The 12,041-nt window shown below is 35.9% G+C and overlaps 1 protein-coding gene across 1 annotated transcript in view; it reads right to left on the bottom strand.

Annotated features, from left to right (window-relative positions):
* TMEFF2 (transmembrane protein with EGF like and two follistatin like domains 2) overlaps positions 1-12,041 on the bottom strand; it is a 247,752-nt gene that overhangs the window by 101,614 nt on the left and 134,097 nt on the right. The window lies entirely within an intron of this gene.

Here is a 12,041-nt window from a genome sequence, read left to right as displayed (position 1 = left end):
AGCCAGTATGAAAATCTTATTTCTGCATGAGGGTTAAAATACAGAGTTGTAAATGCTACCTTCTGGACACAATAGACCATCTTTTCTAATTTAAAACTGACAGTAAACATTTTAGTTTGAAAAGGAAAGAGGAACAATGCCACTGGGGGCACTGGGGATGCTTGTGAAGTAGGTCTATATAGCTCACAGTAATTCTGTTCCTATCTTAGGTGATGTTTGGATTCAAAAGGACCATGGACATTACCTAGACCAACACCCTTATTTCCTATAGTCTACCTATGAGAAAATGGAGTTTATTCTGGCATAAGGATAGACATATACATCAATGGAATAAAATGAGAGCTCAGAAATAAACCCTCACATACAGGGTCAATTGATTTTCTACAAGGGTGCCAAGAAAATTCAATGGAGAAAGGATAGTTTTTTCAATAAATGGTGTTGAAACAGCTGATTATCTACAAGTAAAAAAATGATTCTTGACCCTTTCCTCCCTCCATATAAAAAATTAACTCAAAATGAATCAGAGACCTAAATATAAGAGCCAAAGCTATAAATCCCTTAGGAGAAGATATAGGAATAAATCTTTGTGACCTTGGGTTAAGCAAAACCTTCCTAGTTGTGACACCAAAAACACAAATGACGAAAGACAGACAAATTGAAATTCATCAAAATTTTAAAAACTTTTGTGTTTTGAAAGGTATCGCCACAAAAATGAAAAGACAACTCCACAGAATGGAGAAACTATTTTCATATCATATATATTTGGTAAGAGGCTTATAACTACAATTTTAAAAAAAAAAACTCCTACAACTTAGTGATAAATAAATACCTCAATTAAAAAATGGGTAAAAATCTGAAGAGATGTTTATCCAAAGACATACAAATGATCAGTAAGCACACTGAAAAGAGACTCAACACAATTAGCCATCTGGAAAATGTTAATCAAAACCACTATCAGATACCACTTTATACCCACTTGGATTTTATTATTCAAAAAGATGGTAATAATAAGTGTTGGCAAGGATGTGGAGAAATTTGGATCCTCATACATTGCTGCTAGAAATATAAATGGTGCAGCCACTTTGGAAAACTGTCTGGCAGAGCCTCAAAAAGTTAATCATGAGGTTACCATTTAATCTAACAATTCTACTCCTAGGTATATACCAAGAGAAATAAAAACATATGTCCAAACTAAAACTTGTACTTACACACATATACAAACACACAAATTTGTATACAAGTGTTCATAACAGCATTATTCATCAGAACCCAAAATTGGAAACAACCCAGATGTTCATCAACTAACTGATAAATGCATAAACAAAATGTGGTATATCTACACAATTAAATACTTTTCATCAATCAAAAAATGAAATACTGATGCATGATACAATGAACCTTGAAAACATTCTAAGCGACAGAAGCCCAGTCACAAAGGACAACCTGTTGAATGATTCCATTTATATGAAATATTGGAATAAGGAAATCTATAGAGACATAAAGTAGATTAGTTGTTGCCTAAGGATGGAGGAGGGAAACTTGGGGAGGAAATGGGGAGGGGCTGCTAAAGTGTACAAGTTTCTTTTTGAAGTGATAAAAATATTGTGAAATTGATTGTGTTGATGGGTGCACAACTTGGTGAATATACTAAAAACAATTGAATTGTATACTTTAAATGAATGAGTTTTATGTCAATTGTACTACAAAATGACTATAAATCTATCATCTAATTATCTATGTAATCTAATTCGTCTATAGGAAAAAAAACAAAAACAAAAAACAGAGACCAAGGGAAATGATGTGATTTTATCCAAGATGAGACCTCACTTCTCTGAACCCAGTGGTCTTTCCACTATGTCATACCAACTCTTTTCTCTCTCTCTTTTTAAAATCTCTCTTGGGTAGCTTTGATGAGATAGTGGCATAAATCACTTGAGCCCTTCTCTTTACTACATGTTGATTACCCTTAACCTTTCAGGGGTTTCATGTATTTTTTTTTTTTTTTTTTTGGCCACGCTGTGCAGCTTGTGGAATCTTAGTTCCCCAACCAGGGATCAAACACATGCCCCATGCAGTGGAAGCATGGAGTCCTAACCACTGGACCGCCAGGGAATTCCCAGGGGCTTCGTGTATTTATCTGTCAAATGAAGATAACATTACCTGCCCTAACTACATCCTAGAGATATCAGAGGATCAAAGGAGAGGAGAAAGTTGGCTGAAAAGAATTAGGTTTTAATATGTTAGAAGGTTTCCCTTTTCATCTGGCTGTCCCTTAATGCCATGTGCATCTCAAAAGGGAAATACTTTCTCCAACAAAAGACAATTGTTAAAAGACTTATGAATTCAGTGTAAAACATACCATAACATATCTCCTAAGCATGTAATAATACACAAAAATGTCAGGTACAGATATACTGATCAATACAGGGCTTCTTTTAATTTATTTCCCCTCCCAAGTCTGACCATCCAGTGTCACTGTAATGCAAGCATCTCTGTTGTATTCTCTTTTTCCCAAATCAACAAATCTTTTAGAGAAGGAAAAACATATTCAATTAAAATTAAACTGCATATTTCATTTAAATATAATATTTTTATTTCTTTGTCATAATTGATAATTTGATGTTATATTTGAATGTCTTAAAGTATCACATTTATGTACATATCAATGTTTAAACAGAAATACATCACTAATTTCTGCTAAAGTGAAGATAATATTTTACTTCATTTCTTGCTTTTTCCTCAATTGTTGCACACTTCTCCTTGATATACATCTTTTAATATCTGCTGATTATAGGCACTTATGACTACTTGGAACCGAGCATTGCTTTTAGTACCCTGAATAATACAATTTTGATTATAGAAAGCTCATTTTAGGATGAGTTCGGAGAACAGAGTAAACTATTATGTAAAGACTTTGAAAAGACTGCAATGAATAAAAAAGAGCTGTGGTAAACAAACTTCAGAAGATCACTCGTCCCAAGTGCATAGTCCTGAGTTCTTATGTTTCATTCAGAGCTTAGTAGTGAAGGGATGAATGGACCCACTCCTGATTAATTTTACTTTGCATTGGGGGGAAGCTAGAAAAAACAGATATTTGTTTCCTTTATTTATTTTCTTCTTTATACTATAATAAGCATTTAGTTCTTCAGCAGTATTGATTTTTTTCAATTGGATGTTGCATATAATTTTACAATTTGTTCAATCACTTATTAGATATTACACATACTGCTTATAGGGGCATATTTCTGGAACAGACTGATGTGGGCTGCCGAGGACTGCTTGCTGATTTGTTGTTTAGATGAACCAGCATATACAGTATATTACTATTTGGGAGTAAACCACTGAAGGCCAGGAGCGGTTTCTACCCAATTTAAAACACCTGTGGGAGGACAGTTTCTCAGTAAATAATGCTTAGACCTCAGAAAGCTATTTATTATGAACACTCTGGATACAGACAAAGGAAGAGTTTTCAGTACACATACTGTCTAACCTCTTGGAGTTAACCAAGAAAAATGTCTAAGGTAGCCTTAGAGGGCATTTAGGTTTTGGTAAATTCTTTAGATCGCAAATGTTAGGACACTGCCCTCAACTCCATGTGTCTTGAGAAAGGCAAAAATTTTGAAAGAATAATTAGAATTTGGGCCCACGGAAATTATGTTCAAATCTAAATATATTACTCATAAATTTGTTTAGCATTTGTAACAATCTCCAAGCACAACCTCAAGGTTAAGTAAAATTTTCAAGAGAGAGGCTTTGTTGATATATAAAATATGATTCGACTCATCAAAAATACATACACACACATGTGCATGTACACACACACATAGACAGGAGGAAAACACACCTCCAAATTTTACGGTAATTATCTTGGAATGGTGGGATGACATTGTAATATTTCTAGGCTTTTGAAATTTCTATGATAAACGTGCAACTTTTATAATCAGAAATAGCCATAGCAAATTCCATTTTAATGTAACCATTAAAACATACATTAGATTGGGAAATAAGAGGCTTGGCATTATATTTTTAAGTGTTAAATAAAAATATATAGCAGAGCATTGTACTAAGATAGGGATTAAAATCCACTGGCATATGGGCCATATTTATTTGCCATTTAATTTGGTGATTCTTCCCTCTTTCTTTATATCTCATCATTTCTATTCTTGCAGCAAGAATATGCATTTGTAATAAACCTTCCTTTACCACTTGGAAAGGGGCATGTAGTCCATCAGCTATTCCCAAAGATACTAAGGAATGAAGTCCCACCTTTCTTAACAAATGGCTTACTGAGCAGTGCCCGTGCTCTTCTGGGTTCCCCAGTGCTCCTCTGCCTTTTGCACAGCCCTTTGAAATATTGCTAGTAGTGGCACCAGCATTAAACGAAGGGGGAGTATTATAATGGCCACTCTCCATGTTATATGCCTCTTTTCTGGATAAAAATCTAAAGCCTATCCCTAGTTATAAATAATGTTCATCCTGGTTCATAATCAGAGTTGCTATTGCCTTACTCAGAACAAGCAAATTGAAGTTGAAACAACTCAAAGAACCAGGTTTTGGTGAAGATATGTCTCTTCTCTGCAACCTCACGGTTAATAACCTTCTCAACCTAATTGGGCACACATATAGTCATAAGGATATGCTCCATAGATAATAATTTGATACCTCTACAAAAAAACACATAAAACCCACACAGTCTGCAAAAAATAAGGTGTATATATCTAATGGGAAAAAAATATTTCAAAGGACATCGTAGGTGATGTGAACCTGTTAGTGGTAGACTTTATCACAAAGTGGTTGTATTTTCTATTTCAACAGAAAAAAGTGTGAAATTCTGTACTGAATATATCCAACATGTTATACGTGTATGGTATACACCTAATGCAAGCCACACACACACACACACACACACACACACACACACACACATGCAGACATATAATTTATGTTATTAAACATATGAGAAGATAATGAGTGGTGGTTAAGAGCGTGGTGTCTGGAGTCAGCCTGGCAGGGTTCAGATCCCAGCTCTTCCACTTACTCTTTGGCTTTGGGTGGTTTGCTTAACCTCTCTGTGTCTCCTTCCATGTAAAATGAGAATTATTAGTGTATCTAACTTCATAATATTAGCAGGAGGATTAAATGGCTCCACGAATGTAAACAATACCATGGTACCTGCCGCATAGGAAACACATGCTTGTGAAAATTCTGTCATCTTTTGATGATCACAATGAGATTCATGTTTTTATCTCTGAGACTGGGATGTTATGTTGTGATGTTGGAACACGGAGCATGTATTTCCTGGTTTTAAGACACAGGAGTCTCTGACTCGGAACGTACTAGAAACTGAGACTTAGAAAACTCAACACAAAATTGTGGGTGAGAGTTTGGTGAGTGAGCACCAGAAGTAAGGCAGGAGTAGCAGGGTATAGTCTACACAAGCAGGTAAAAGAGAAACAAGTAATGAAAACAGTTAAGTTAGTGGAAGAAATACAATCTATGCTTTGGAGTTTTGTTTCCTTTTGTTCTGCCTTCAGGTAGTATTTCATTGTTTTTATATAAAATCGAAGTTACCTGATTTCTACTGTCTGAGCTAAATAAAAATTGCAAAAACATATAAAATGTATTAAAGTTTTCAATACTTTATTCCTGTATTTTTCGATACTCTACACCAGATCCACATTTGCACCCATCACATCCTAATTAAGTTTCATTAATCATTGTGTGATAACTAGCACAGTTGAGGCATACATAATTACTGAGAAAAATTCAAAAGACTCTTCAGAACTTATGTGAAAATCCAATTCCTTCCTAAGTAAAGTAGCCCAGGACATAGAAGACCTGAGGTATGTTTTTGTTTGAAAGACCATGATTTATTTTCAAATTTCAGTTTTATTTAAAAAAATCTTACTTTTCACAAAGCTCAACCCAAATTTGGAGGGTGGGTTAGTTGTATATTTTTTTGTTTGTCTCTTTTTGGAATGGCCTGCTGTGCATTTGAAGTGGCATCGTTATTTATTCATCTTTCTAAGTAACACTTAAAGTGTTGTTTAGATTCAGTTTGCAGACTTGGCTATTTATTGGCAGCTATTGGCAGAGGGAAGTCTGGGTCACAGACATGGCGTTTGTAGGCACAGACCATTGTACAGACCATGTTACAAATACTAGTCTTATTTATACTTGCACTTCTAAATTGTGTGAAATTTTTTAAAAGTACAAATTATTTTTTCTTGTTTAAGATAGGTGGATAAATACATAAAAGAAGGAAATAAAATCAAACTCAAATTTTTACATTAAGCCATAGATTTGCTAAAAATGTCAGCATTTTTCTCTTGAAATTATGGGAGTGGAAAGAGGTGTGTTTCCCCAAATATACAGCAGAAGCTGTATATTGCCCTCTTCTCTGGAAAAAGTTTCTGGGCAAATGGAAGTATTAAAGGAAAGTGAGATGTCTTTACTCTTCAGACCCCATCTATACAAACAGACAATACTATGGCAGTTTTCACAGGCTACCACACTGTCTTCATGGTGAAGGAAAGGCAATTTGAGGGAGGCAGCATCTTAACTACAGGAGTCTTAGAACTAAGAAGGTTTTATCATAAAGCCTACAACCCACCCAAACCTTAGATTTTCTGGACTAGACAGACCTATTTTCTGTTTGTGTGTGTGTGTGTTTTATTCTCTCCATGAGTAAACTCACATTAGAAGCCAGCCCTAATTATGGTAACCGCTTTTACAGTTCTAAGGCAAGCGAGTAAAGGAAATCAATATAAAGAAAACACCATAGGGGAAGACTGAATGAACTCGTAGTTCAGTAAAATTCTGTGACTAACCAGCATCTTCTTCTTTAGAGCCCACATACAACCCCAAATGATATTCTTTTTACTTAGTAGAAAACAGTTGGAAACTTTCCAATTGCAACACAATCTTTTTTGTTCAATTGTCGACCAGTAGTAGTTTTAAAAAGAAATCATTTCTAAATCTTAAGACTCAGAGGTGTCTTATTTTTCCCTATCAAACTCGTAACCCAATACTGAAGTCAGCAGGACCTAATGCCTAATTTGCTTATATGTATGGTGAAATCTAGTGCCAAGGATCATCCTTGACTGTTGCCCCACTTCAAATATTCATGATTCTCTACAGTCCAAAAAGCATTAAAGGTGGGAATGATTCCAGCAACACACAGTCTTCCTAGTGACAAGGAGCCTTCTTAGATCAAAGGAGCAAGATGTTAAAAGACTTCAAACTAAACTGTCTTTGTAAGAGAGGCTCACAAAAGTAATGCCAAATCTCACACCCTGTTTCAGTTATGGAACATCAATGAAATAAAGGAAAAAATAGATGCCCATTCATTTTCTCTTCTGAACTCTTTTTACTGAACTACTTTGCTTTTCTCCTTTCTTACCATTGCAGTCAAACACTAGGATGTGATGCACTAAAACTGGACAACATCATTAATGCTCTCAAAGACAAAATGAATGACTACCGAGGAATTAATAGCATTTAAGCCAATATGATTTCGCTAATGGGGCCTAAGTGGCATGTTGAGAGTAATACAAGGGCAAAGTTAAAATGGGCACAGGAGCTATAAAGCATACATGTGAAGCAAATACACATAATGATTTAAGTTGTCCCTTTATGTCATTTGTCACCCAGCTGCATCTGCTCTTACACCTGGGCTCCCTTCCTTGATCTATCTTGATACCCTGGAAATGTTAGGCCTGCAGCCAATTTCATACCCAGTCATTTCTATGATCAGACCCAGCTATCAACTTGCTCTTTTCTTATATTAAATCAAGTATCAACCCCAGGGCTCTGAACTACTTCTGACTGACAGGACCAACAGAAAGTTCTAGGATAATTACTTCTTAGGACTAGTTCCCAGTGCAAAGAGTTACTACTGACCTACTTTGGACTTACTGAAATAATTTATCAGGTAAGATAATTAAGGGAATATAAAGCTGTTTCTAAAACCAAGCAAGTATCAGAAATATTTGTTGAAATCATAAGTTAGTATTCCCAGTACTATCAGATGGGGCTTTATTACTTTGCTATGAGTCAAATTTATTATGTTTGACTTAGAAGCCCTTCTTTTTCTTTATAAATTATACTTGGCAGGAGGTATCTGAGAGTCTCTTTGATGTATAAATATATTAGTTTTGACTTTTTTTCAGTCTAGATATAAAGAGAAACTGTCTTTTAAGCCCTTCTTTTCTTTGCCTTTTAACCCTTTCCCCATAAATAGGCATGCATATCCCTTTGCACTGGTGTTCCAATTATTTTCGAGGTCCATCCTAAATAAAGAGATGCCTTGATATGAGAGTGGATATATCTGTGGTGTGGACCACTCACCATGTGGACTTTTAACCCTCTTTTGAAAGCATGATCCTTTCCTACACATAGGTAAATATCTATAACTGAAGAATCTTTTGTAGCAATGGTCTTTCTTTCCTTTTGAGAAAATCTGACCAGTTTCTTATTTCTACAGCCTTGATGTTCTCCATAAGAAGAAGAAAAAGGCAAGAGAAAAACCTTGAAAGGAAATCATAGCACATAAGGGAGGAGCTTGTATAAGCTTATAAACCATCTGTTTTTCTCAAAATAAAGGCATTAAATTTTACGTTATTAGTATCATGGTTTATCAATGTCATCCTCTATTATTTCTTCTCCTTTTCCTCTACTCTCCTTACCCTTCCCCCATTTACTGTTTTTTCTTTCCCGTGTCCAATGTACCTTGCTTCTTGACTCAAAAACTCATCTAACTATGGAAACAAGATCAGCTGATTGTGTACTGGCTTTTTAATCCTAACAGAGGTTTACCTTCATCTAGAAAATACCTGAACATTTTTGAATAGCTAGATTTACCCCTTGTGGTAAAATGTAAAGTATTAATTTCTTAGGCTAGGGTTAAAGAAAAATCAGGAATTAATCTTTTACATTTGTTTCAATATTGCAGTTACAATAGTAACATTATTTCTCAGTACTCCTTATCCATATCTTGTTATTATTTCATAATGTATGGTTGAGGAACTTGTATGCATAAAATTGTAGTTTAGTTAATGTCAAGGGAAAAAAATAAAACTAAACACTGGCTTATACTCTTTGTTCCCACATAGCATATGCAGTATTTTATGTTTGTGAGAGGACCTGGCCATGGTTTCATCCGGAACCAATAGCACATCCAGCTCCCCTGTCAGTTGACTAGTTCTAGAGTCAGATCCCTCCCCTATTGCTTCTTATCTTACTTTATAGCCTCTTTCATTCCATGACTATTTAATTTCATTTATTGCTTTATTCTTGTGTCCTTCAGCTGTTTCCAGTCTGCCCTTCATGGCCATAACTAAATACAGTATGTAAACATGCAAAGGTATTTATGTAAATGAAAATCAATATGCTTCTCATTTCAGCACCATTCCTTCTTGCTTACATTGGACATTTTAAGTACATTTTATTTGAACGCTAACAACTTTCATTCTTGCCTGGGAAGTATAATGATCTTCTTGGCTCCCTGCCCCCTGCATCCCTCTAATCTTCACAGCTATGGCCACTTAGCCTCATCTGAAGGCTCAGCCTTATTCTGCATTTTGGAACTAATCTTGTCTCTAGGCTGGGGGCATACAAGATGTCCTAGCCAAAAGCTAACGGATTTAGCAACCAGTCATCCTTGCTGCTGGCTTCATTCTGACCTTGTAATTTATTTCTGAGATCTAGGGGCTTGTCCCAGCCTTCTGTAGCCAAGGCTTGGCTTTGTACACCAGTTCTGGTAGGTGGGTATCTATCCAGTATCTGCCCCTGATTAGCTTTCCAATTCCTTGATGACTGAGGTTCTGCCTTATCCTTCTCCTTGCTCCCTTTGTAACCGAATTTCTTTTCCTAACTCCAGTACCCATGGCTGTTGAACCTTTCTGTTGCCACTTACCATGCCCAAGTCTCCTTATCCTGTATACCAGAGATCTGAACTTTTGCTAGAATACCAGGAGTGACACTGCTTGCCTGAACATTTTCCCATTGCCTGCTGCAAGCTTCTCTCTTGTCACCAGCTCTAACCCTGCAGGTCTTCAGTCACTGGATCTAAGCTGCCTGCAATCTGGCCATCTCATTTTTCCAGACATGACAGGAAAGAAATACTTTAATTGCATCTTTGGTTGAATTGTTATGCTAACATCCTCTAGTTACTTTCACCTCATATCTTCATCTTGGCCCTGCCACTTAAACATTTTAAAACTCAGTTTCCTCCGTGTAAAGTGATCATAATAGAATCTAGGGTATTTTGAAGATAACTGAGGAAAAAAAAAAGAATGCATACAAATAGACTAAGCTCATAGTAAGAAATCAGTCATTTTTATCTGCTATTATTGTCTCATTTCTTAAATCTTTGCAGTTGTAAAGTGAAACCATGTCACTTAAACGTGATCATTAAAGAGTGGGGAATGGAAAATTCTTAAGAAAAAATTAGGGACCCATGTGAATTTTTAAAAAGTAAAATAGCTGACAGCAAGAAAATTTACAGCATTAAAAATAAAGTTGAGCTACAGATGTAGTCATCAGCAAACATTAAAACAAGATATTTTAAGGATACATTTCTTATCAATGTGTCTTAATATGTAATGACTATGACTATACAGAGCCTTAAAGCATTTAGGGAGGAGAAAGATTCTCTGAGTCAGTCATTTATCTTAGAGCAGTATTTATACAACCATCTGGGGGAGTTTTAGACAAGTAAAGTTTTAAGCCCCACTTCTCTGAAATTCTGATTCATTAATTTTGACATGGAACTAAAGAATCGATGTGTTTTAAAAATTCCCAGCCAGGTTTGGGGACCATAAAGTTCATCAGCCATTAAGGTGTCCAGGAGGTTCCTAAGAAAACATATGTCTGTTTACCTCAAGATGGTCAAACCAGTGCATACACTCCCTGACTTGACTCCTAGCTGACCATTGGTTAGAAATGTTTAACAGGTATGGAAATCCTACTGATATCTGCTTTTATTAATGGGTGGCTAGTTCATGTGGCTAGTCAATAGCAGTGTTTATTGTAAGTACCTAGTTAATTTACCCTAAGAATCTCAGTTTGCTCAGTTGGAATCCTCAATTTAATCTACATTCAAAAATATTCTAAAATGTTTTAAGTGCAGACTGTTTCATTCTTGCCAAAATTATCTTGCCTTAATTTTTTCTTTCTGTTTCTTAGATGAATTGCCCCCTCCACCCACAAAAGTCTGATGAAAATGATTGTGTTTTTCCTTCAACTTTACTGAGATATAACTGGCATATAACATTGCATAAGTTTAAGGTGTACAACGTGTTTGATACACTTATATATTGCAATGTGATCACCACCATAGTGTTAGCTAACACCTCCATCACTTCACATAACTACCACTATTTTGTGTGTGTGGTGAGAACATTTAAGATTTACTCCCTTACCCACTTTGATCAAAATGATTGTTAACTGCTCTAGGCAAACACAGTCTGCATATTGAAAAAAAAATGAAAGGACACCTGGTTGTTTTTCTGAAGTTAATGTGTGTAAAAGAAAAAGAGATAGAAAGAAAGAGAGTCTGCTTCTTTCCACTGTCATGCCATACAAAGACCTTTGGGTTGCTCACTTTAGGTATGAGATCAGGGTAGGACCAATACACGTGGCTGCCCTAGAAGACTAACATTTTGGGACCCATTCAAAATAATGAATATTATACATAATCTGTTCAGCATATCTTTACAGGAGAGGCTGAGTATTGCTTGGGTGAAGGGAGAAGTTGATCCTACGGGGTGGCTCAAAGATTATTCCTTGCCCTACCATCTCCCTAATTCAGCTATGAGAGTGCCTATGCATACCCTTTAAGTAAAATCTGTGCAGTTGCCCAGATCCACCATTTTAGGAGCAGATTAGCAACTATCCATTGTTTCTTGACCATGCTTTTCGAGAGATGTTCTGATACGTACAATTTTTCTCTCCATCTCTTAACATGACGGTATTTGGGGGTCTCGGTGATATCTTATTGTACCTTATCAAGTAATGCCCTGGGCAGCTGCTTGGCTGAC

Source organism: Neophocaena asiaeorientalis, unplaced genomic scaffold (genome assembly GCF_003031525.2).
Source record: "Neophocaena asiaeorientalis asiaeorientalis breed wild unplaced genomic scaffold, Neophocaena_asiaeorientalis_V1.1 scaffold24, whole genome shotgun sequence".
NCBI lineage: Eukaryota > Metazoa > Chordata > Mammalia > Artiodactyla > Phocoenidae > Neophocaena > Neophocaena asiaeorientalis.
Note: the sequence above shows the minus strand (reverse complement) of the source record. Positions and strands in the feature narration are given on the sequence as shown.